At 30.7% G+C, this 27,274-nt stretch overlaps 1 protein-coding gene across 6 annotated transcripts in view; it reads left to right on the top strand.

The window, feature by feature from the left end:
• Positions 1-27,274, top strand: part of LOC129915545 (tight junction protein ZO-1) — a 167,220-nt gene that overhangs the window by 45,004 nt on the left and 94,942 nt on the right. The gene's annotated exons all lie outside the window — the stretch shown is intronic.

Genomic DNA, 27,274 nt, shown 5'->3' on the forward strand with positions numbered 1-27,274 from the left:
TTTTTTGCTAAAATTCTTGTTAGCATTTTTTTTTTGTTTTCATTAATTTTTCCAATAATAATAATAGTAATTAACATAAAGTGGGATTGGTAGAACTTAGTATTGGTTGTTATTATTAGTTTTAAATTCAGAATATGTGACTTCCGATCTTGTGTGGGATTGGCTCAAGTAGGTAATTGACAGTTGGAAGTTTGAATTATTCATAATTATACATTAACTTATATTTGAAGATGTCATGAGAATATTTGTTAGATCTAAATACCCCCTGGAATAAGGAAATCAAATGATATTCCTAAATAGTAAACTTAAAAGCATAATTCACTTATATTTTTCTTAAACAAACATTTTTCAAATGGAGGTAACACCAAATTGTAAGTTGTAGGTAAAGGCAGAAGAGTCCAAATTTCGATTTAAACAAGTAGATAACACTGTGTTAAAAATAAAAATCATGTCAATTACTTTGGAAATGACTTAGCAGAGGTATTACTGAGTACATCATATTTCAAGTTATCGTCAAAAAACCGTTTTTCAATGTTTTCAGATTTCAACGATTTTTTACTATTCTTATCAAACTGCGTTTTTAGTTTTTCTCAAAAAAATCGGATAGTGGAAGTATGGTGTTTACACAGATTTTCTTATCATTAACATAAAGGGATTGTGTGTTGAATAAAAAATTAAAAAAAAAAACTATGTTTTACCGTTTTTTATAATTTTTGAAATTATTCCCATAGTCTCAGTTAAATGGCATACCTCATATGGGAAGAGGAAGTTTGTGCGACTCAGTAGTGCATTGAATTTATTAAAGTGAACTTAAGAATTTAATTTTCTTGTCTATTTGTATTTTCTGTTCTTAGTTTTAAAACCTAAACTACAGAATCTTATGATAGATTGATTGATAGGCATAATATCGATATTCGATTGAAGTGCATTTTTCGAATTTTATTTAATTAATTAGATTATTACCTATTAAAAAACGCATATCATTGTACATAGATTGGCTAGAAATCAAAATCATTATTCAAATTTAAGACTTCTTTGTTCTATGAAATCGCGGTTCTATATACATACATAAAGTTATTTGCTCACTTCAGACATTGGGCAGTGTAAGTTTCATGTGTGTGATGTAGGTGCATAATAAATAATGGGTAAACAAAAATATACTACACACAGCAAATGCTAGAAAATCTTCTACGAAAATTAAGTTTATTTTGCTCCTTAAGTAAACAAATGTTTAATTGAGTATTTACTCTACTGCTGAATAATTAGATTGAGTCGATTTATATTATATTTTTCTATTATTCCCCTTTCGTGTTGAAAATGCAATCATATTTTTGCAATTCCCTCGGCTGGACTAGCAGTGTGAAAATCGAATGGAAAAAATGACAGAATTAATTATAAATGCATTTGAGTTGTTGCATTAACTTTTGCAGAAAGTTAAAACATTGTCAATAGGAACGTTACGCCTGGAAAAGTAACGCTGATCTTATAGAAAGTAACAAAAGATTGTTGTAAGTCATCGCTATTACCATCTGAAATAAAATGCACGACTGGGTCGCACGAACTTGCTCTTAGAGTTCATATAAAGAAATTTGGAAAATTTAACTACATATAGGTACAAAAAAAATAAAAAAAATAAAATTCGTTTAAAAACAAATATTTTCGTGACCTTTGTTAAATAAATGAATTTGTTCTTCTAGAGCCAACGAAGAAATTAAGGTCATCATATTTGAAAAAAAAAAAAATACAAGAAATCCCTTACTTGGTTTAAAACGTGAATAAAGCTGAATTAACACTTTGTAGCCCCATGTCACATTTCTATTACAAACTAAAAAAGATCCCACAAAAGCTGTACGTAAAAACTATATTTTTTTCCTTTGAAGCTCTTAACATAATTTTTTAATATCGCTTTATCGAAATAGAACACCAAAATTTCTAATAAATGCTACCAATAGTTTTTAGTAGGCAGTAAATGTTGAAAGTTCGGCTTTTTTGAAAATAAACAAATTTGTGTAAAAACTACGAAATTCAGATAAAATAGTTTTACTGTATAGACTGACGGGGTTTTATTTTTTAAATTTTAGAAAAGTGCCTAAAAATAATAGCTTTTTGTTTGAGTTTCGTAAATTTCGAAAGTACTCGGTAAATAATGACGATATTGAATACAAAAAAATACAGGTTTAAATTGTTGGACAAGTCGTTTGACGTTAATAATTTTAAAATTTACGGTCTTGGGTAACAAGGGTTAAAATGCGTTTTTAGCCTTGCGAAAATTAAGTAGGTACGTATTTTTTTCCACGCTATATGGTAAAAGATTAATATGAACACAACTTATCGTTTTGAAAGTTTGAATTATAATGATTTTATTTCTAAAGTAAATTTAGCTTCACAATTTAACTTGATAAGTTCGATGAGCTTCTGTGTGGCACATCATGCAGATATAATAATATATTCCCGTGGGAATGGCAAAATTGACGAAATACGATGCCTTGAATAGACTTCTTTCATATGTATATCTTCTTTGGCCCCGCCCTCTTATACATTAGTTAATCCAACACTGGAAATGACTTCCGATAAACAAATCCAAGATCGATTACATACAGCGTCAGTCAGCAACTTGGCATAGTTCTAAGGCAATAAACAAATGCTTTCACTCACCCATTATTGCCGCTTATACCCTGGCAATGTTGTACTCGAACATGGTGTTGAAAATTGCAAACTACCCCTCACACATGTTGTAGGTATATCAACGTACTTTCTCGAGGATATAAAAATAATGGCAATTGGAAAATTTACTCGTGCGAACAACTTAAATTTAGCTTTAGGTTAACTGCGTGACTGTTATTTTAAGTTGACCCATTAATCGATCAATTACTTGCCCCTCTTTGGTTTTACATGAAACCACAAAAATTTATTTGTGTTATTAAGTAAATGGTTCTTCGTTAAATTGTGCGAATTAAAAAAAAAAATATAGCTTATTTCTTTTTTCGCACACATATTTGTTACCAGAATGACATCTATTCCACAGAAACGCTAATACTTGTTACGACAGATGCAGAAACTTAATTTGTCGTTTTGGGAAAAGTAAAGTGTACATTCCAGTCGGGATGTACAAAAAATTAAGCTGAAATGGAAAAAATTTGTGCAATTTTAAGCTATTTTTTTATAGGACGGTAGAAAGGATCACTTAGAGCTTAGAACCAGTTTTTCGGGAAAATCGAGCTTGAGCCAAAGCCGCCATCCTGGATTTAGGAAAAACAAGTTTTAGTGAATAACTCGGCCATTTTTGATTTTTGACCTTGTCTTGTCAACTCTTGTCACTCTTCTCCTATTGCAAGAAACCAAACAAAATTTTGTCGGAACTTAATCATTGAAATTTCGTGACACGGGGCTGAATATGGAAAATTTTTCTAAGTATTTCCAACCGGTTGGCGACATGTCCCTAATAAGGACCACCCTATTGTTCACATTTTAGTTTTAATTGTACAAGATTGTAAATAGAATGTCGAAATTATTTGAGTATTTTCATAGAATTTACGCACTATTGATTTCAAACTAATCTGAACTTGGCTTTTAAATAGAAATGCAAATAAGTTTCACTTTATTTTCATATTCTTTCATTAAATTGTTATGATGCTTTTTTTGGCAAAACACGAATAAAGAAAAGGTAGATGAATATATTTCCATTAGTAAATTATTTTATAACTTCTGTTTTTTTTTTTTTTTTTGAGAAACCAGTTTTTTTAAAAACTTATTTGTATGTGTTTTTTTTTTCTTAATTAGACCGGAAAAGAACTCGCCTTCATTATTCATTCTTAATAGGCTTCCCTTGCCTCTTAAAATGTTTTTTTTTTTGTTCAGTGACCCCGCTGGATAGTAATAAAAAAAATTACAATTGCAGTGCAACTTTTATTCTTAGTTATTAAATAAAAGTAATTCTTAGTTATTAAATAAAAGTGAAAGCTAACAGGTTATAAATAAATTTTTTTTAGTAAGATATTGGCAACATTTTTCGCTTATAGATTTATGTATTTAATTTAAGCAAAAGTTTCACTTGCGATCTTCCTGCCCTACTTTGTAGTTGCAGAAGATTCTTCTAGATTCAAATTATTCCCAGTCATGTTGATGAAAAGAACTATTTTTTCACATGGTGTTAATAGATGAACGTGGTGTAAGTACCTACTTGCTCATGGTGTAAGCACGACAACGACCTTCGGTAAAATGTTTAGATGCTTTAAAACTCCTTCGGGGAAACAGGTTCATTTTGGGGGTCAGTTAAGAGTCAATACGGCAAGCGCACAAAAATAAGATATTATTGAATCTGCAACTGTAAAAGGTTGGAACAAAAACCATTTGTTCATAGTTCCAACTCTACAACAAAAACTCTACCTAGAGGTTGATTTCGGAATCTTTTTTATCTTTGCTCCACAGATCATTTCGGATGTGAATCCTGGAACTTCTCAAGACCCGAATGTTCAACAATTGAAAAAGGAGAAGTTAATAGATTTGAAGGAAGCAAAAACTTTGTTACCTTCTTATGCGGTAATGGCTTAGGACTGACGAATCTGTAATGACATCACTTTAACACCGGTGATGCAGTGATATAAATAAAAACTTTTTCGGTTTCTCCAACAGGACAGAAGCTCCTTTATTATGTAGTGGATCGCATGTCACAGGTGGGCAATATTGAAGAGAGCAATAGTTTTTGAAGCTCTCCTGTTGTAGTAGTGAAGAAGTCAAACGGAAAACATAGACTCAGCCTAGATTGCAGAAATTGCAAGAGCGCAGCGTGACAAAAAAATATGCTGGTTGCGAATATAGAAGTAATAAAGTAATAAAGAAAAATTCGTAAAAAAAAACACTTTCATTTTAAATATCATTATACCATTTGGATCATAATACAAATTCGTTTGTTTGTGCTTTAATTGTCAAAGTATTCTTTACTTTGCAAACAACTTGTGCTTTGATTTATTCCTTTAAGCATTTCATTTCCCCCAAGTACTCCGAGAGAAATACCTACATAGATGAAAAAAAATACTTTTTCCACTTGGTTGCAAATTTATTCTACCCAAAGCTGTCAAATCTGTGAACATGATGCATAAAATTAAACGACATCATGTCAACTCCTTCGGTCGAGAAGAACATTTTATATTTTTTTCGTAATTTCAAGTGTCTTGTCTCAGGCCATGTTTGTGTTTTGTGCTCCTCAATTGCTCACGCCTCATAAACCATGTAAATCACATATACCAAATGTATTGAAATTTCACGGTGAATTATCAAGTTTTTTTTATATTTTTGTTGCTGGAAGTGACTTTTGGACACGCGCGTTCATTAAAAAACATCGTTATGAAAGAGATGGACAGTCAAATAAGGAGCTTCGAATATTGGTATTAAATTGATGAAAAATAATACAACATACTCTTAAAAATTAGCCATGAGCATTGAGTTTGAAAAAGATTGGTATTTGATTTATCATTAAAAATGATTCATATAAGTCCCCAGAACGGGTTTTTCATTATGGTACAGGTAAAATAGGCATTTAAAAAATAAAAAATTGGTACACTCATGAAATTTGGCAAAAAGTTTGCTTTTGGGATAAGAACCAAGGATAATGACATAAAAATTAAGTCAATACGATTGCTCTAAGAAAAGATATTGCGCCGATTAAAAACAAGATTTATGTGGGAAATAACTGAAAATGAGATATTTTGCGGTGTTCTAACTTTGAAAATATAACTTTAATTGGAAAAATGATATATCGGAGAAATAAATAGACATACAAACATATGTATGTATATATGTAATTATATTTCCAAACATAAAGGTCCTTGCTAATTTTGTGTGAAAAAAGTCGTTCTCGAGATATTGAGACCTATACGCGTTTTTAAAAATGGTGGGCCAATTAATACGCAAAATGAGATTTATACTCAGAACAAACCTCTCTTCAATGCTGTATGCAAATGTAGCTGAGTTTTTGGGAAAAATTAAATGAAGGACTGAAAACACGTTTCCAGGGCCGGTTTTAGGGTGGGGCAGCTGAGGCCGTCGCCCAGGGCCGCCAAATTCGGTCTGTGTATTTACGATAATCTATATGAAAACGAAGGCATCCCAATTGTTGGTATAATCATTTTGGCTTTCTTAAGGCGCCCCTATTTTTAACTCTAATTCTTTTCAAAGGCGCCCCTAACCTACATTCAATCTATTTTATTTTTGCGAAGGCATTCCTAGCCCTACACTTTTTGAAATCCGAGGGCACCTCCAAGTGTCGGTTGATATTATGGTAAAGGTGCACCTTTTTTGGCCTTACCCTTTTATAGGGAGAAAAACTAGCCTCCAATTTCGTTTAAATTATCTATTTCCGAAAAAGTGTCTCTGTTTTAAAAAATGTTCCACATTAGCGCTCTATCTGCAAAGTTGATACAACTTAGCGATGACCTACTTTGGTGGACCTTGAAAGTGCTAATACTAGTTAGAAGTTTGCCACAGGTCTTTATTTTTAGATCAAATGATATTCTTAATAACTGCGTTTGAAATAATTTTTGACTTTGAGGCCAATTTTCTTCGAGAAATGTGTGGTAATCATAATGTTTTATTAATTTATTCTCATAAACAAAGTAACATTAAACATAAAAATTATTCAAAAGTTTACCAGAAAAGTAATATTTTATTGCCAATACTTTGGGGCCCTACCTTAAACAGAATTATGTACTTTTTGAAACATTACCTATTGTAAAAAATTAAAAATTATTGAGTTAAAAATGTTGGAATGTGTCTGTTTGGGGCAGTACCCAAATAGACCCATTAATTAAAGATGGTTTCGCAAAATCATCATGCATCATATTTTTAACAAGATGGGGCTCTGGTCCCATCTCCGTTACCGTCTTTGTCTGTGAAAAATTTGGCTTCGTTTAATAAGTTTCTCGTGAAACTTCTAAAGAGACAGCTTTATGATGAGCGGATATATCTTCTTCGTTATTTTCGAATGTCTGAAAACTAATTTATAGATATTTAAAAAAAAATTTTGAGAGCGAAAATTTTTTTGGAGGGCGCCGCGTAAAATGTTGTAGGGGCGCCGATAGTGCTTAAACCGGCACTGCACGTGTCGCCCTTTTGAGAGTATCTCACTTTTTTTTTCTTGAATTGAGTTTGTATTTAACATCTAGTTTTATGTCCAAATTTAAAGTATCTCGTCCCATCGTATTGCGGTGGGTTGATGTCGGTCTTACTGACAATCAAAAACAAGCTTGTTGCACATGCAATATTGCACTATGTGTGGTATTAGCAGACAATATGGAGGAACCCACATTAATGTTAATGTTATTCGAGTAGTAGGTATGCTAGAATTCAAAAATGTATTTTTCTTTAGTTTTGTTTTTGTTGTTGTTGTGTTTGTAATTAATAAAATTAATCTTACATGCGTTCCTAATTGAGAGAAAATGGTGCGCAGTTTATGTATAACAAATAATATTGATGCGGTTGACGCCTTGACGAGTGGAAGCTTGTGGGTGAAGTGTGGCAAATCGGAATTTCAGGTCATTAATGTCAACCCACAAAGTAGAGATATATAGATGCCCTGCTTTGGGGTTAGATTATTTCATTTATTGTTATTAATATTATATTGCACTAATTGGATAAATGAACAGTTTTATGCTGTGTTTCTTATGCAAGAATTTCTATGAGTTTTGTTAGGGTTCGGAGCTAAATTAAATTATAATAATTTATTTTTGAATGAAAATACTAGTTGGACATGTTTTTTGAATACAAATTATGTGTTGTTTTATGTATGTATTAAAGTTTTCCTTGGATATGAGGTTATGGTATGCCATACAAGGTGATAATTATATTGCATGAAAGGTAGCGGATGAATGTATTTCCAATTTCGTCTAAATAAAGACATTGGTTCAAATTTTTCGTTTTTATAGTCTAAAGCGTATGAGGTAGTTATTGTAATTCATTTTTATCCAATTTTTCTTGCAACCTTCAATTTCATTTCTAAATTTTGCATTGTTTCTACTCCTTTTCTTCCTCTGCAATGAGATGTCTAACTATAGTTGTATTAAATATAATTTCCAACTCATTTGATCGAAATCAGGGAAGTTTTATCAGTAATTGAAAATGTGGCTCAGAATTAGTTCTGAAATCTTGAATGCCATTTCAGTGAATGCTTAATTTGTTTCACGAATATTCTTCACTTCTTTTTCAGAATACTTGCCAATTTATCTTTTAATTAGAAAAATAGAAAACTTAGACATTTTCATTCGAAGTAATTTAACTTTAAAATACCCTTAACTACAACTACTTGAAGCTATTATTTTTGTTGCTATATGGAATCACAATCATTCCATGCCCTCACTGTCATCTTTATCATCATCACCCCCAAATACATATCATTCAAAGAACCAAGTGATTGTTTCGTGTCAAATTGACACACAGCAATTCACATTTTAAGGCACTCAAGCAAGCTATCAACTTGAAGTCGAAACGTGTCTTGCAACGAAACAGAAACTGAACCGGAAAGGAATAAGTTTGTTGCTCCAATTTACCGACATTGTTATGGATAAGTTTTGCAAAATCCCGGACAGATGTCATTTTGTGGATGCATGCAGTAGCTCAATCGAATTCAACACAATTCTACGAAGGTTCATTGATGCAAAAGACAAAAGGAATTTAGTAGGTACTGAGTTAGTTTTGCAGCATAATGTGAGAATTTATTTAGGCAAAACACAATTTATTCGATATCTACAAAAAAAATTTAAAGTAATTGATCTGTCCGATTTTGTTTGTATGCAAATACAAAAATTTTGTTGTAAAATACAAGTATCTACTAATCATAATCATACAATAAAAATAATTATATAATATAGAAATAGTTAATAAAAGGCTAAATATTTATTTGGATGCATGCATTTTTTTAATTGATAATTTTACAACCCTGATCCCTGTTACCAAGTAAAAATTGATTGTTTTTTTTTCATTTTTCTGTAAATTTATTTATCAGCATGATGCTAATTTACAAGTAGAAAAATAAATCAAGCATCGCATAAATATCTTAACATTGAGATGTTTAAAAAAAAGCTGTTATTTATACAAAAAATTTTTTCTCTAATGATGGCTTGAGTTGATACATAAATGCAGACTCTTACCGGAGATATCATAAGATATTTAAATTATTATGTTTGTCAAATAATCAGTGGAGAGGGTTTTTATTTTTCAAAAAGTAACTAAAAAATATAAACTCCTGCTCAAAATTAACGCACACTTTTTTTTTCTTTAGTTATACCCCTGCATCTTGTTTGAAATGGCTTTAAAATTATTTGTTGTATTTTTTTGTGTTTGCTTATTGTTTAGCAAGTCAGAAAAATGCTAAATTGCAACAGTATTATTAACCAAAAAAAAGATAAACCAAATTTAGCAATTCAAGGTCTGAAAACTGATATTAAAATAATTTTTGTTTTTTAAGAAAAAAAATTTAAAAAAATGGAAACGCGTGACAGTTCTTTCCAATAATTTTTTTCAATACTTGGCATTGTCTCCTCTAGCGCATATGGTAATTTGGAGTCGTCTATTCATTCCACGAATTAAGTTTTGAAGGTTTTGTTGTAACTTTTCTTTCACTGCAGTTTTCTGTTAATCAAGAATGCTTGGAGGTGGATTTCGGCCGCAAATGCATTTTTTTCAACATTTCCTAGACATGTTCTATTGAATTTACATCCGGATATCTGTGTGGTCAATTCAAAAGTGCCACATTTTAATCATGAAGATATTCTCAAACCACTCTAGCATGCATTATCGTGCATCAGACTGATTTGTGGACCAAATCTAGGGGTGATTTGAACCGCATGCTGTTCGAGAATATCAGCCAAGTATCTTCGGGTACTTAAATTAGGTCTAGGAGATCTCACTAACTCCGTAGGTGTTGTGAGGCAGAGTTTACTCCATGAAAATTTATGACTCATCTCTAAAAGGTTCGCGGGTTGACAGATAGACTTCAGCATACCTCTCCAAATCTTCCCCACAAACATTTTATTCCATACCTTCAATTTAATCTAACTCCTGTCTTATTTGAGAAAATAACCACGATACTGTGAGATAAAGTAATAGTAGGACTTTTTTGTAAAATAAATATGATGTGCGTTAAATTCGAGCAGGAGTGTATGTAAAAACATATACAGAGGCAACTTAAGTCTTGAACATCCATTCAATTCACATTCAAGACAAAGTCTTTTGAGGTTTTATAATTTTCATAGCTCGTGCTCAGAATAAAATTCAACTGGAAGAGTTGTTTTCTTCTCTCTTTTTCCGTATGAAACACCGGTTTCATTATGCAAAACTAATTCCCATCTTATAGCTAAAAGCCTCGAAATACTAAAACTTACCGTCAACCCATAGAAGGCCTCTTCTTGAGTTGGTAGTAGATGACCACGCGGTTAAGCTGTCTGCGCACGATTCAGGGCGTCAGCGGTCGTCGACAGCACATAATATAGTAGTTATTCCCGGTGCTGAAAGAGGTATAGTCTTGCATGCGATATGAGTCACCTGGGCTAGGCAAGATATCTTTGTACTTTTTTTCTACCCATAATCACCCGATTTTTGTATAAAACTACAATTTTGTATATATGTAAATGTGTTACAGATCTATGTATCTACACAAGTAGGTATTCCAATCAGAAAGTTGTAAATAATTCGTTAGTGTTCTATTTTTCTTGCAAAACGTTTTTGTCGTTATCGTATCCATAAAGCAATTGAATCATTTCAAACGGTTTCCTTTTATATGTACATTTATTTCCTTCCACCAAATCGAGTGTATACACTTCAGGTATAAACACAAAAATTGGTGTTTCGTTGTTGTTATTACACAAGATTGGTTTGTGATTTTCTGATGTGAGTTGCATTTAATTATGATGAATTTAAAAAAAAAAATTGAAATTCAACTCCATTAAAAAATTATTTATAAAATTACAATTGCCGAAAAAAAATATAATAAAGCTTAAAGTTGTATACTATTTTGACTTTCGTTTGACATTTCAAAAATTTTTTACCTGGCCAAACAACAAAGATATGAATGTATTAGTTATATGACAATTTTTCCTTTAAAATAGGGTTGCCACATGAAAGTTCCCATTTTAGAAGTGGCAACCTTTTTAATTATTTTCAGTATCAGTAGTAGGTGCGGGGAACTAAGTCCACGGGAACTAAGTCCACTGAGGTAGTTTGCTCCCACTCAGTGGGAACGAAACCCACTTTAGTAAAGTGGAGTAAGTTCCCATGGTAGGTGGGAATCTAATTCCCAAAAAAACGTGTGGTTTTCGTTCCCTCTGAATGTTAACTTAATTCCCATTTGACCAAGAAGAAGTAAAATAAGAAGAAAAAGAGTCGCGAGTTTTTAATTTGACCTTTTACAGAATCTGGAAAATCAGCAGTTCATTTCGAAATCCAGTTTTCAAGAAACTGAAAAGAGTGTAACACTCACGGAACTAACCCAATTGGATGTTAGTTCCATTTAATTTGGAATTAACATCCACGGGACAATACACAGTTTACTTAAAAAAGTGTTGTTATTGGCGCCTTCCTGGCGATTTTACATACCCTTAGTGGAGCAACGAAGTTACATGAGCGGGACAGAGAACCCTAAAAGGGATTTCAAATACTGAGAACGCGTGAAGCGAGCCGGGCAAGGTTTCAGTTAGTTAAAAAGACCCCGACATTGGCAACTTTAAATATCCTAAGTGGACCGCTCACGCAAGTTCGTTCCTCTGCTTAGGTAATGTTAGATCACCAGGCAGACGCAAATGTTTGTATGTTAGTGAAGTGTTATAATTTGGCGAACGCGCGAATTTTTATTTTCACACCTCAAAATTGATTCTCCCCTGGGCAAAATTTTTTTCCGCTTCGCGTTTGGCTTGTACAAATTAAATAGATTCGCATGTTAGCAAAAGTTTTTCCACTTCACCGTGTTATCAACTTAAAAAGAATACATATCAAAAATATTTTCGAAAAGACTTTCACTTTCCATGATCTTATTTTGTCACGATGCTATTTCGACTAACCATTAAGTTTGCCAACTTCTTTTTTGTTTTTCAACATCTACGTGGAAAACCAAAAGCTTTTAATTTGAAGATTATTATTTTATGACTAAGTTGATCAAATGCCTTTGAAAAGTCAGTGTAAACGCAGTCAACTTCATTACCTTTTTCTAATGCATTTGAACATTTATTTAAGAAGGTAAGAAGATTAGTTGTAGTAGATCTTTTTTTTACAAAGCCATGCTGCTTTTCACTTATCAGATTTTTACTATAAAATGCTAGACTATCACAAACAACTTGCTCAAAAACCTTTGGAATGCAGGATAGTTTCGAAATAGGCCTATAATTCTTTATATCTGTCTTATCACCCTTCTTGAAAACAGGAGTGAGGAATGACTTTTTCCAGATGGAGGGAAATTTTCCTGACTTGATGGAAAGTTTGAATAAAAATGTTAGAGGCTGAACTAGGGAGTTTCTACAGTTTTTTAATACTATTGGTAGCACACCATCTGGGCCAGCAGAACAATCATCATTTAAGGATGAAATAAGGTCTAACACAGTACTTTGCAGTACAGGGATGTTCGTACAACTCGTTTCGGAATATGAATGTAAATTTTTGAAATAGATTTCGTCAACATCAACAGTCTCATTAACAAATGAATAACGAAAGTTATTGGCGAAAGCATTGCAAATGTCAAATGTTTGATGTAATGTATTAAGCCTATACTTGACTATATGATCTCGCTTTACAAAAAAAGAATTCAGTCGATTCACCATCACTCTTACCCTATCGTCCAAGACATCTTTGATGAGAACATAGGCTTCTCGGTCTCTGACCCTTCTACAAAATACCCCTCACTCTGTTTTTTCTAATTTTTTTTTATTGATTTTTCGTTCTAGTGAGGGAACGGTACGTAGGACAAAAAACCTTATATGAGAAAAACATAGTTAATTAATAGTTCTTCAATTTTTATAACAACAATTTTTTGATAAAAGTTTAAAATAAAAAGTTATGGTGCATATACAAAAAAGTGAGCATAGCATTTTACGAAATTCATTATAATTCCTAAATGGTGGGTTTTAGAGTAAAAAGTTATAATATATTTTGTGGGAAATAAAATTTACTACAAGTTTGTCTCATAACATTTTTCTCTAACACCAAAACTAGCCGAACTACAAGCGATAGTCGCAAAACTGTTCAAAACAAAATGGCGGCCAAAGTCGTCCAGACATTTGTGTGGAAAATGGGGGGTTTAGTTCCTGTACTAGTGTGCTTTCATATTTTAGGTACGAATTGCAGTTGCGAATTATTTCTCAGACCTCCATACAACCAAATATAATTTGACTGGACTAATGTAAATTAACTCAGACTTTCAGGCGTACTGGTAACGTAATAGTGATTTCTTCCTTTTTTTGTATGTTAAATGAAATAAGGATATGGGAGCTGTACCGTTGTTGTTTTTTTTGTAGAAAACATGAAATGAAGAATAATTTTGATTTAAAAATAAAAAACAATGCAGCTTTATGAGGTTCCCCCTTTCAACGCAGTCTCTGCGATTTCAATTAAAAAATAAATCAGAAATTCGTACCCAGCAGATCTGTGAATTCCTCTGCTGCATAATGCCACCTGGTGAAAATAATTCCTTTAAGCATGGTAATTAATGTTCATTCATCCGTAGGTAATTTATGAACACACCGAAGAATAAATGAGTGTCACTACAAATCAAATCCAAAAATAAAACTTTTCTCTGAACTTTTTTTAAATAGACTTAAGTACCTGGAGAAACACCAACTAAGACAAGAGGAAAAAATAACTATATTCCATCTGGTACCAAAGATTTGGACAAAAATATATCCCTTGGCATTTTGCTTATTCTCCAGAGACAATTAAAAAACGTATTTGTGTCAGTGGCACCCAGCAGCCACATATATAAAAATAAATAAATTAAAAAAAGATTAAGCATCTCTCTCTCTCTTCGTATCACCATTTAGCAGCACATGTCACTGTGTTAAAATAAATCATCATATATTTTAGTGATTTCTTAATCCACCAGTTGATTTCCAAATGATGCATTTTAAGTAAAAAATGTTAAAAATAATGTACACAATGCGTGTGATGAACGCATTAGATCTATTTGTTTACAGCCATCAAGTATGTACTTTTAAATCTAAATTTCTGAAACAAGTAATAACCTTAATATAAAAATTTAAAACAAGACCAATTTGTAAAAATATCAGCTTTGATTTTTTTAATTAAAAAATTAGAAAAAATTATTTTTTTAAAAACGGATTAGGTAATGAATTTTTTTTTTAACTTGTTTAGGGCCAATTTTTCAATAGTCAGATGAACCTCAGATTGAGCTTATTCCTAGGAATAAAAGTTTTTTTTTTTATATTGACATTTATTCTTTTGATGGTCTAACTAACGATTGAAAATTAAGGCTTAAGAAATATGTTTGAAAAATTTTCAAAAATTATAAAAAAAAATAAAAACAGCTCCAACAATAAAAAAAATAATAAAATGCACGATTGAAAATTAAGGCTTAAGAAATATGTTTGAAAAATTTTCAAAAATTATAAAAAAAAAAAACAGCTCCAACAGCATGTGTGGAAACACGTGCGACCCGAACTTACTCTTAGAGTTCAAGATACTAAAATGTTCAAGACTTTTAATATGAAAAAAAGTAAAAAAAAAACTTTTGTTTTTTCAATTTTTGTAATTTAAATTTTTGTAAATTAAATTAATAACAATATGTTAAATCAAACTGAGCTCCGAAATAAGTATGCAATTTGAATTCTGTGGTTAAGATGCATTTTTAGAAAAAATATTTTCAAAATCGATAGAGCCCTTATTAAAAAAAAAATAATTGTTTATAAATAATAAAAAAAATGTTAAAATAAAATTAGTATTTTGTAGCTTTCATTAATCAACACCTAAACGCAAAATTTCAAAAAAATTAAAAGTCACGTTTTCGAAAATTTGATTTTTCAAAAAATTCAACATTTTTCAAAATTTGATTTTTGACTTATAGTAATTATATAAATTCTTTTGTACAAAAAGTTTCCTTGAAATTAAAAAAAAACGTTCTATCGCAGATACCTACCGTTAATAATGATCATCGAAACTAATTTTTTGTCATTAGGTACCAGAAGGGATCATCTTTAATTGACTCCCAGCCTTGTAAATAGACAATGCCACTTATAAACGTTTAATATCTCTCTAAAATAATCTGCGTATTCTTGCCATTTTACTCGTTTACTCAACGAAAGCACAAATGCTCACCGATGTTTACCAAACTTGGTATAAATTTTCCTTATAAATGTCTTAACAAAAAACGAAATTCCATGACTCCTTCAACTCCTATATTCAACACCCACCTCCAGTATGGCCCAGTCGAAATTTTTTTATTTATTTGGTAGCGATTTTAAATCTTATAAGAAAGTAATCAGTTTTTTTTTTTAATTTCTCCAACATAGCCCAGTGTCTATCTATACCTACTTAGTTGATATGGGATGGCACTCTTATCCTACATTTAAATTATCTAGACCCCTGAGCTCACTTCGAACACATACACACATACATACATATGAGATTCAAAATTTGTATCTTTCAAAATAATTCTACAATATGTTTGGAGTATCTATGTAATTGTCTCCCTGCCGCAGAACTTTTCCAGACATCATCATCATAAGTATCTCAGCAACTGAAGGGTCAATTGTGTGAGTTCAATAATGTGCATTAAGGTTCATTGAGGGAGTAACACCGGAAATGCTTACTAATATCCGACCATTATGGAATACAGTCCGCAGAATTAAAAATAAAAAAAATATGGGTCAGCGTGTGACGATAGACTTATTTAATGCTGACTTTTATTTTCTACACATTTGGAAGGTCATTTATGATTTGATTATCATAAAATACTATTAGATTGAATCCAATGAATAGAAGTTTTGAACGAAATAATTTACTCATCCGGTTGTAAGTTTAAAAAAGTGTGAGTGGTTCCGGTCAGGTCATTACTAATTGGTAGTTGTGAATTTTCACATATTTAGGCGGTATTTATAATTTAATCTTCGTTTTTACTCGAAAAAAATGTCAATTTATGAAAATTTAATTTCCAACTTATTATAATATATGATACCTTTCTTAATGGTTCCATTTAAGGAAATTAGGATTAAAGTGATGAGTAGGCGATGTCAGAAATTAATTTTAAAGGTAGTTAAATATGTTTAAAATTCAGCTATCAAGTTTTTTACTGTAACATTTTCTCCCACCTTCACATTATATTGGAAATCTAACATTGACCTTTGGATTTAAAGAAGAATTTTTATACATAACCACATTAACAAATATTGGCCTTTATAAATTTGAAGAATGTGTTTTGCAAACTCTTATTTCCACAAATAATACCAACAGTTTTTTTAATAAAACTGATGAAATTTTGTTGTTTTAGATTTCGTGTCTTGCTCTTTCTTACACTCATTTTAACTCTACTTTCAAAACATTTACTCTTCTTGTGCGTGACTCCTGGAGAAAATCAGAACGTATAATACGAAAATATTTTGGACCTGAACTATCGCCTGCAAATCATTTTCAAAACGTTAATCGCGGACGTGATCGTTTATTCTTTTTGAAACTTTGAACGAAAATAACATTAAAAAACATGGAAGAATGTAAAAATTTGGAGCTCAATGCATTGTTCATAGACGTCACCCGATTCTCAGACCTTTTCGATATGCACTCAAGATTCCATAAAAATCGTTCCGAAATCATAGAAAATAAATTTTCCTTGCACCACCCTAACTTTTTAGTCGTATGAAAATGATTTGTATGATTCTCATAATTATTCGATGTGCACACAAAAAATCATAAAAATCATTCCAAAAACACAAAAAAATAAATTTTTGTTTGGAAAACCCTAACTATTTTTTTTTTTAATTTTGTTGGCACTTTTTGAAATATGCCAGTAATACTACAACATTCTTCAGAGTCCTAGAGCCTTCTCGGAAACGACTTTTTGACCATTCGCAAATCGAATTGGCTTATTAATTAGAGTAATTTTGATTTTTTTTTGCTTCGTTAGATTTTGTTTTTTGAGGAACATAGTTAAGTTTTTATGAAATTATGAACAAAGGTTTTCGGGGGGCTGAACTCGAATCCGAAGTCAGAAAAGAATTAATCAGCGCCCGTTGTTTCGACAAAAAAAAAAACGCTTAAAGCTATGTAGTGTTATTAACAACAACAAAAAATAACAAACTATTCTCAGTTACATTAATGCACATTTCACATCTGTCTGGGTACAAATAATATGTCAACAAAAAGCCCTGTTTCCTTTTTGTCCTGCTCTGAAATGAAAATCGATGTTGAAATGGTTGCCATTACAAAAATTGTTTAGCAATTAAATATCAATAAACATCCAACAAAACATCCCTCAATACAAACGAGAAATGTTATACTTTTCGATTGCGTCTCTTATATGTACGATAAATGATAGAACAGGCGCGACCAATTTGAATTTGAACATCGGGCGATCAAAGTGATTGGGCTCCATTTTGCTCTTATTTGAACAAAATTGTGGGTTAAATAGTTTTAATGATCGTCTTCTTTTGGAATCTTAATATTGATGATTTTATATTCAAAATGTTTTTCATAAATAAATGGTGTTCAATGGGATACGCTTTTCGACGATTTGACTTGAGTAACATATTTTCAAAAAGAAGAGGAACCAACAAAATTTGTAATTTTTAGTGTTTGTTATTGGATATTTCATTTCAAATGCGTTTATAGTTTTCGTTTTACCGTTATACCGTCCATATGTATACAGTTCCACCATCTAAACGGATACGCTTATTTTCTTCTAAGAATCCCACACTAAATGTATGGGAAATCGTATCAGCCTGAAACTAAATTATGTCATTTTATGCCTTTTTGATTGTGTCTATAGACACAGGGTCCTAACTTCAAATGTCCGGAGTTACTAGGTATACATAGTACACCTTGCTTTTAATATTTTTAAAATCAATGTCTTTTTTAAATTATAGTTTAGTCCGAAAAATCTTGAATTTACTTTTTTTTTCTTCTAAAAATGCATCTTAATAAAAGGAATAAAGTTGTTCACAAGTTTTGGAGCTGATATTCAATTAAGAAGTTGTTATGTCATCTGAAGAAATTGTTAAAAAAATTGACATCGACCCAAATTCTATTTTAAAGGTGTTAAGAATTTAATTTAAGCTATCAGAGCAAGTTCGAGGTTCAAGGACACCAGTCGTAAATTATAGGGACATTTAAATGTTGCTCTTTTTCAAAAACGGTAAAACATGTTGCATTACTTAGAGTTAAAGCCCACCAAACTCACTTTACGACATTCTGAATTCTTTGAATTGAAAACTGGGCCTTCTCTACTAACCACCACCAACAAGAAGTAAAAAGCTAACAAACGCTCCTGGCATAAGAGTGAGTTCCGTATTATTTTTGTTAAATAAATATCGGGGATAATTGTTTGTTTTTGTCACCACGTGTGTTTCTCAGTCCGGTACCCAATATATCATGGCCAAGTGCATGTTAATGTATACTTGTGGGAAGTGCCCTCATGATGGTGGTGGACAATGCTGATGCTCCCAAAGCGATCACTATCGCTGTGATCACGCTGCGGTGCAACTGCATCAATTGTTTTTAATGGATGTAATCCACAACCCAACCGCAATGCATTGATTTTCACTTTAAATTCCCAGCATACCCATTGATAGATTCTGAGATACTCGTATTTTAATTTAATGAATGAGTTTTTATGACGATGCTAGACTGCTGGGTTACACTTTTATGTCCCACCATCGATGCTGGTTGGTATTGAGTGATTTGTGGTCTATTTCACCGTCATTATATATATTTATTTTCTCAACTCATTTCTTTCATCCCATCAGAGAGACAATAAATTGGTAGTTTAAAGAACCATTTTCTGTTTGCACTTTCAATATTAAACTGCATCGGCACTAAAAAGTTCCTCGGGCAAAATTTATTTTCGGAACATTAAGTCGTGGAACGCATGCTCCCTCTGATCGTTAAAACAAATGAAAAAAAAAAAAATAAAAACCAAGAAGCACTCAACTGTCTGTGTCAGTGATTTTATTTTTATATACTTATATTTTTCAAATTTATTTAGGTGACGTCCAAATTTAAATTTAAAAATACAAAAGCAACAAAAATGAATGAGTAAAAAAGGAACCCCAAGCTATTTGCTATACGTCGCATGTGAACCGTTCTATACGAGTTGTGTTGTTGTTGTTGTTTTTGTGCTGTACTGAATATCTCTTGATTTTTGTCGTGTGTTTTTAGTTCAAAAAAGCACACAAACGGGAAACATTCAACGGGATTTTGTTGAGTAAACGCGTGCTGATTGTCTCCCGCTAAATACATTTGTCAGAGAATTCAAGAAAATTAAATAAAAAAAAGTATCGAAATTGCAGTGTAGATTTTTGGCATTGTGTCGCGATTTTTGATCTTTTGTGTCTTAATAATAGAAAATGTAAAAATATTTAGTGATGTCGTTTTTTTTAAAGAAAAAATATCAATATAAACAGATTTTTTAAATGTGTAACATGTCAGAAACGGTGTTTCAGAGATCATATTAGAAGTTAATCCGAATGTTTTTTCGACATTTTTTTTTCAAATTCGAAAACGAAAATTACGAAAATTTATTTGCCAAAATATGTCAAAATAAGTCCTTCGGCAAAGCTGAGAAATATTGTGTCCTCAAAAAAAATAAATGTACATGATGTTTTCTTAATACAATATTTACAAAAATTTATATTCAAATGTGTTCTTTAATTTCTTTTGTTTAATGTTATAAACAATAAGTTTGAGTTTTGAGTTTTGTAGTAAAAACCACAAGAAATCGAAATATACATCAATATTATAGTTGGAATGTATCTGTATTCAAATAGTGTTGTTGACGGACGAAAACAATATAAGTGCTTCAATTGCGAGTATCTATGCTTTATGCATACGTTATACACGTATGTCTTGAACTGATTGCATTTTAAAAATCTTGCACAAATTTGAAGTTCATTTGAAAGCATTCTTCATTTAATTTCGTGCTGAGAAAAAGCATAGCATTTGCAAATAAAAGTTTCAACAATTAAGTGCGAGTGTGTCTCATTTTGGTGGAATTCGGAAAAATCAATAACTGAAATGCATGTATATTTATATATATATTTTTTTTTTCGAAAGCTGATATATGTACATACAAATATTTTTTTCCTTATGTTGTTGTCATCAATTATCTATCTACTTTTCTTTCATATATAAATTTTGCTAACGCTAAGATAGGTTTGGCAATCCGGCTCGTTTATTTTATCTTTAAGCATAGTACCTACGCAGATCGCGCTAAATTTTAGTTGGCATTTTTTTTTTTTCACTTTTTTCCATACGGTGAATTGTAATAGGTAAATATAAAATGTACCTACAGTTGGAAACGAATGTGAGATTTTTCGGCTGAAATTCTTGAATAAATTTTAGCTCGGCAAAATTTTGGAGAAATTTTTGTATGAGATCTAAAATTGAGCTCGATCTGCACACTAGGCTTAAAGTTTTTAAATAATTTATAAAAACTTAAGGTTAATATTGGTTAATATTCCAGTTTAAAGGAAGGAGATGCAAAATATTCATACATTAGATAAGATAGATGATTCCCTGTACTGAACTCATAGTCAATAATAGGGCTGTTACAAGAAAAAATATTTGAGATTTTTGAAGAAGAATTGTGTTGCTCTTATATGCAAAAAAAACTATTCAAGGCTTGACATATAATTAAATTTGAGGTCCTTTTCAATTTGAAACCAGGTTCCTCTTTTTGAAGCGTCACTTGTTGCTAAGAATTATTTGTTGATGTTACAAATAGTTCGTTGCGTCAATAAAATCGTATAAAAAAGTATAAAAATCTCAAAGCGTGTGGAAGCCCTTTTTTTGATTTACTCTGTTTGGTTTTAAGTATTTTTCTAATAAAAGTGCAACAGTTGCAATAAGTATTAATATTTTTGTTTATTAATGTATAAACTTTCAGGCAATCGGTTAGGAAATTTAAGCCTGTTTTCTTGGATTAAAAAGTTTCAATAAATCGACAAACTAGGGATGGGAAAAACTGGCCGGTTTAAACCGGTTTCGGTTTTTTTGATTCGGTCAACCGTTTTTTTTTCGGTTTTTTGTCCTCCCGGTTTAAACCGGTTTTTGGAAAAAAAAACCGAACAACTGAAAAAAAACCGACTGAAAAAAAACGTCAAACAAAAAAATATCCGAAGAGACAAAAAAATGAAAACCCTCAAATCTTTCATTTCCTCTCTCAACTAAAGGATATAATTATAAATTTTCATTCATATTTAGCTTAAAAATTTCCTCAAAACAACTACTAAGAGTGAGTTAAGAACTCTTATAACAATAGCAAACTAAATAAAGCTTTGCTTCGGGATTTTCTTCGAAAAGTTTTTTTTTGAAGTAAAAATTTCTTTAGTAGTAGTGATTTGAAACAAGATGAAACGAAAAAGCGACACGACAAATCAATTGATTATAACTTTTTTGTTTTAATAGATATATGAATGAAATTTATACTGTAGATAGGTAATTAAATAAAATATAATTGTACAAAATTTCAATTAATTTTATATTCAAAATTCTTAGATAACGGTGAAAAGATGTTGTTTTTCTAGACACGTTATATCTTTTGATCTAAAGCACATAATGGGTGCGGAAAAAATTGTATTTAACTTTATAACGCATGCTGATAACTTTTCATTTGATATATCACACATCACGGTATGTGCTCTACAAGTTACTTAATCTTAAATTGAAAAAAAAAAACTGGAAAAATACCTCAAAATACATGTGGAGGTCTGTAGTTGCCAGCCACCAGTGTAGGAAGTACCGTAAACCCAGTTTGAAATTTCTACATGGTTTGCTTTAAAAAATTGTAAATTTTTTCTAAATGTCATACAGACATGTTTGAAGCATCGTATATATTAAAGCTTTAATAATAAGCAGATGATATAAAATGTATTATAGGTTGTCATATAAAATAATCGACTTTAAGGTGATGCAAGCAAAAAAAGATTAATTTTTTCAATTTTTTTTTTTTTCAAGAAAATGATTTTTAAGGTTTCACTTCTACCATGTGTGAATTGCACACATGATTTTTTTTGGTTGGCAAATTAAGTTATTTTTTTTACCGTCAAATCAAGCAAAAAAACCGAAAACTGGTTTTTCCAAAAACCGGTTTTTTGGCCCGGTTTAAAACTGGGCGGTTTAATCGAAAGAAAAAAAACCGGAAAAACCGAAAACCGGTTTTTGTATTAACAACCGCCATCCCTACGACAAACGTTTAGTGGTCCGTTGTGTACCGTTTAAATCACAAAGTTCTATGTACCCCAGTGGTCCTCTAATACGTTCTCACGTATTTATACCGATTAAGCTTGTACTCCATATATAATATATTTTTCACCGAACTTCAAATACTAAGGAATTGTTTTTAAATTAACTTATTTTTTGTACTAGAAGTGCTTTAAGTACCCACTTAAGCAACTAGGAACTTTTTACATTAAAAGAAAAAAAGTTTATATATAAATACCTACCTACGTATTGTATTGGCTAACAAACAATCAAAGTTGATTTTTCGATTTTCAATGTTTCTTATCACTTTTTGTGTTTATTATTTCTTTCAAATTTCTTTGCTTTTGTTTAATGAAATGCAATTCTTCCACTTTTTGAATCGACAATTTTTCCATTTATCTTCATCATAGCTTTTTTCCCGCCAGTAAAGTTTTCCTTGCCTGGTTGTTTTGAATTAATAATGAAATGTAAATTGCAGCTGAATTTTCTCGCTATTTTTTTTTTGTTCAGTATTTTTTGTAGACAGCGAATGCTAGAATAATTTTTCGGTCTGGTTGACACAAAGTGCCAAAATGACGATGATGATGATGGTATGAATGAATCCTTTATTTTATATGAATTCAGAATTTAATGGATGTTTTTATCTTGTTGCACGGTATTTTCTTTTTTATCTATGTCATTTTTTTAAAGAGATTTTTATGTTATTCAAATAAATTATTACTATCGAATATTTAAAGAAGTTAATTTATTTGAGTGTGCTTTACAATAAAATGATGAAATGTTTTTAAACAAATCTGCAATAAACATTTTTTTTTTTGAAAAAACAAAAATCAGTAAACACTTGCAAAATGTAAAATGTAAAATTTTGCATTTAAAAACTATTTCACTACCACGTTTTTTTTTTTAATTTGAATTATATTTCGTTTTATATTTTTTACTTAAAGTTTACTTTTTGGAAATTTTATTTAAAAATATTGGAAACAATATGATCATTTCGAAACCATTTTCTTCCTTTTTCAAATCAAAATGTTTCCACATCGCTTTAATAAACATTGAGTTTTCCGATATGGAGTTCCGATGGATTAAAATATTTAAGTTTTTTTTTTTTAAGTAACCATAACCATTTTAAACGGATTGGACAAACCAACAAAAGAATTATAACAAAATGTACTTCAAAACATAGCTTTATCGGCATGTTTTTCAACGCCCACCCTTCAAAAAAATTTTAGAGCAAATTCTTTTTTTTTATTTTTAAAAGGAAGCCTGAAAAATAAAAAATCCTCTAAAACGACGAGATAGTCGTATAAAATTAACTGCAATTGTTTGTCTACCTCAATTTCTATATACGTATCAAATACTGAAAAATAGAAATTCTCCTAAAATCCCCAAAAATTATTTATTTTTTTCAAAAATTCAAACTGCCATCGTTTGTCCACGTCGAGAAATGCATAAAAACCAGATATCATCGTTTGTCCACCCTGCGTTTCGGAGATATTTAAAAAACAAATTTTCGAAATTCGCAACAAAAGTTACGCATACACCACAGTGCATGTACTGAAAATTTCAAAATCACCAAAAATTACTTTTTTTCAAAAATTAAAATTTCTGGCGTTTGTCCAAATCGACGATTTTTGGTATACGAGTCGAGGTGGACTTCTATTCGTATACCAAAAATCGTCGTTCATCATTTGTTCACCCTACGTTTAGAAGATATTCTAAAAACAAATTTTGTACTGAAAAATTCAAAGTCCCGTAAAAAAAAAAAAAAAAAAAATAATCGTATCATGACAAAACAAAAAGTATGTTACAGCTAAATTTCTTAGAACTAATATTTTATTTCAAGTAGTATAATGACAATCACAAGTTTTAGACTGCATTATCAGTCATCAAATAAAATACTCTTGACTTAAACTATCTATACCTCAAAAAAGGATCACTTTACAGAATACAATTGACAATTTTTCTTAATTATCGATTTTTAAAGTTATTTCAAAAATTGCCAAGTAAACAATCCAAATTTTATTGATACGAATTTGAACCCAAACTTTAGAACTTGGTACACTTTTACATCTCAGTAGTTTTTGTGCCAGCATAATTTCAACATAGGAGAACTTGGCTCTTTTTTTAACAGTAATGTTTTTGTTGTGATTTCACTACTTTTTGCAAGGTATGGCTGTAGAATATAAAATCACTATATTTGATGAAAATTCAGTGAAAATGGGTGGTTGCCACGCCCCCTGGCTGAAATTCTCAAGTTTTAAATTTTTTCCTTTGTATTAACTACCAGCTCTACTATTCTACCAAATTTCAAGATTCTACGATAATCAGAAGTGCTCTATAATATATGATGAAAATTCAGCGGAAATGGGCGGATGCCACGCCCCCTGAATTGAAAATCTCAAATTTTCGATTTTTTCCTTTGTATACACCACAAGTCCTATCACCGTGTAAAATTTCAAGTTTCTACGATATCGGGAAGTTCTCCATAATTTTGATGATCTGTCAGTGAGTCAGTGAGTCAGTTACGGTTTTTGCGATTTTTGAAGCCCTATATCTCAGAAACTACTCATCGTAGGAGCCTGAAATTTTGTGAGGAGTTTGGTTTTTACGAGCTCAACAAATGTAGTGAGTTTGAAATTTCTAGCATCTTTGGTGTGGAAGTTAGAGGGGGGTCGAAAATGGCCTGAGTTGTTTCCTGTAAATAAGGGTGTAGTGCCAAAGTTGCTAGAGAACTTGGCTGGGCACTACCGTGCCCCTTGATCTTATTGCCATATACTTACTATAGACTATAGCACTATAGGGCTAGTTAAGGACTCGTAAAAAAACTGATTTCGATGGGATATCACATTACTATGATAGAAAATGCGAAAAAAAAGTGGGCCTCGTATTATAATTGTCTGCTCAAAAAAAATTATTTTCGAAATTCTGATTTTTTTGTCAATAAATCAATTTTTTGAAAATATTATCAATGAATTTTATTGAAACTTTTTTTTTGATTTTATATGAAAAAAATAGATACTATTTAAAAAAAGGCTCTTACGATTTTCAAAAGTTTTTGTCTCAAAATTATTTGGGAAACTAAGTGACATACTTATTTTCATTTGAAGGTCAAAACCATTTGTATTTTTTTTTATTATTAATTTTTTGTACCTAGTTTAAATTTCTTAAATACATAAATTATTTTCATGAATTTTTAAAAAGCTTAAATATTCCAAGCAACTTAATGAACTCGACATTTTGTAATTAAATAAATAAATAAATTATTGTGAATCAGACCTTAGTTCTTTTATTTTAAATCCTGAGTAAATTAGTTTCAATTATGTATATTGCTTAGAAATAAAAATACATTTTTGTATCAAATTTTATCTTATATATACATATAATCAATTTGTTTCGGATATTTTATTAAATAAATAAATTAATAGATAATCCATCCCTTTCGACTGCTGAAAATTTACTAATATTACCACTCCTACCTACGTTTCTTGACTAATAGAAAAATATTATTAGTTATTAGTGTGGCAGAAATCTCAACTAATAAATTTGTAGTTTTGAAATTTAATTTTCCTGCAGTAATAATTTCCCACTAATATAAGTAGACTCTGAAGAAATAATTAATTAGTGCGGAAAAAGTTTTATGAAACACTTTTTTGCTAATAAACTAATAATTTAAGTAAATTCGCTAATAATTATTAGACTAATAGTTTTATGAAATATGGCCCTGAATGTTTATTATGCATTGTAATAATTAAACTGAGCTCCAATGTTTGCGGTCATTAGTCTGAGAAAATTTATTTTAATTAGATACATAGCTTGTATTGCACGGGTACTTGTAAAAGCCAATTATATCTTCTATCATAGTAATTATACGCTCCGCAAAAACCTTAACCAAAGAAATCTTAACTAGCAATTAGATTCAAAGTTTTTTTTCCTTCTAACAATTACAAGACATTAAGATAGTTATCACATATTTGATAAACAAGCTTGCACACACAAAAATAATTAGTCACAACTTTCTCTAGACTTTTCACAAATGATCATGGATAACCATGAATTTTGCTGAAGAAAAATAATAACTGTAATTGAATCACTACCTTGTCTTGTCTACTTGACCGACCTGCAACTCAAGCGTCTTCTGTCTGGATAGCTGGCGGTTTGTTTAATATAACGGTGGACTTGCATTTTTTCGAAAAAGAGTAGTGAAGAAAACAAATTTAATTTCAATGCCTTATCCTAAGTGCAGAGTTTCCGTTGTGCTTTATTAATCGGTACATAAGTTTTTATGTGATCCTAATGGACCTTTATCACTTTAGTTTTGAATTTTTAATTTTGAGAATTTAAATCATTTTAAGTACATATTTTAAACTATAAATAGTGGAGTAACTAAAGCAAATCATTAGGGAGCCCGGCCTAACAGCTCTGATTTTGATGATCTTTTTTTTCTATTGGTTAAAAATTGCCGATGTTCCCGTATTGTTTTTTTTTAAATTAAAATTATTTTTTTTTGGTGGTGGTTTGGTGGTGGAATGGTCTCAACTCAGAATTTTGGAAAAAAATGTTAATACAAAATTTTAAATGACTTTTTTCAAACTTTTTCGTAGTAAAATATGAATTTATTTAAAAAAAAATTTTGGTCAAGAATATTATCAGTTGGATTCCGAATAGGAAAGGGTAATATAAACTCCTGCTCAAAATTAACGCACACTTTTTTCTTCTTTAGTTATACCCCTGCATCTTAATGGCTGTAAAATTATTTGTTGTATTTTTTTGTGTTTGCTTATTGTTTAGCAAGTCAGAAAAATGCTAAACTGCAACAGTATTACCAACCAAAAAAAAGATGAACCAAATTTAGCAATTCAAGGTCTGAAAACTGATATTA

Source organism: Episyrphus balteatus, chromosome 3 (genome assembly GCF_945859705.1).
Source record: "Episyrphus balteatus chromosome 3, idEpiBalt1.1, whole genome shotgun sequence".
NCBI lineage: Eukaryota > Metazoa > Arthropoda > Insecta > Diptera > Syrphidae > Episyrphus > Episyrphus balteatus.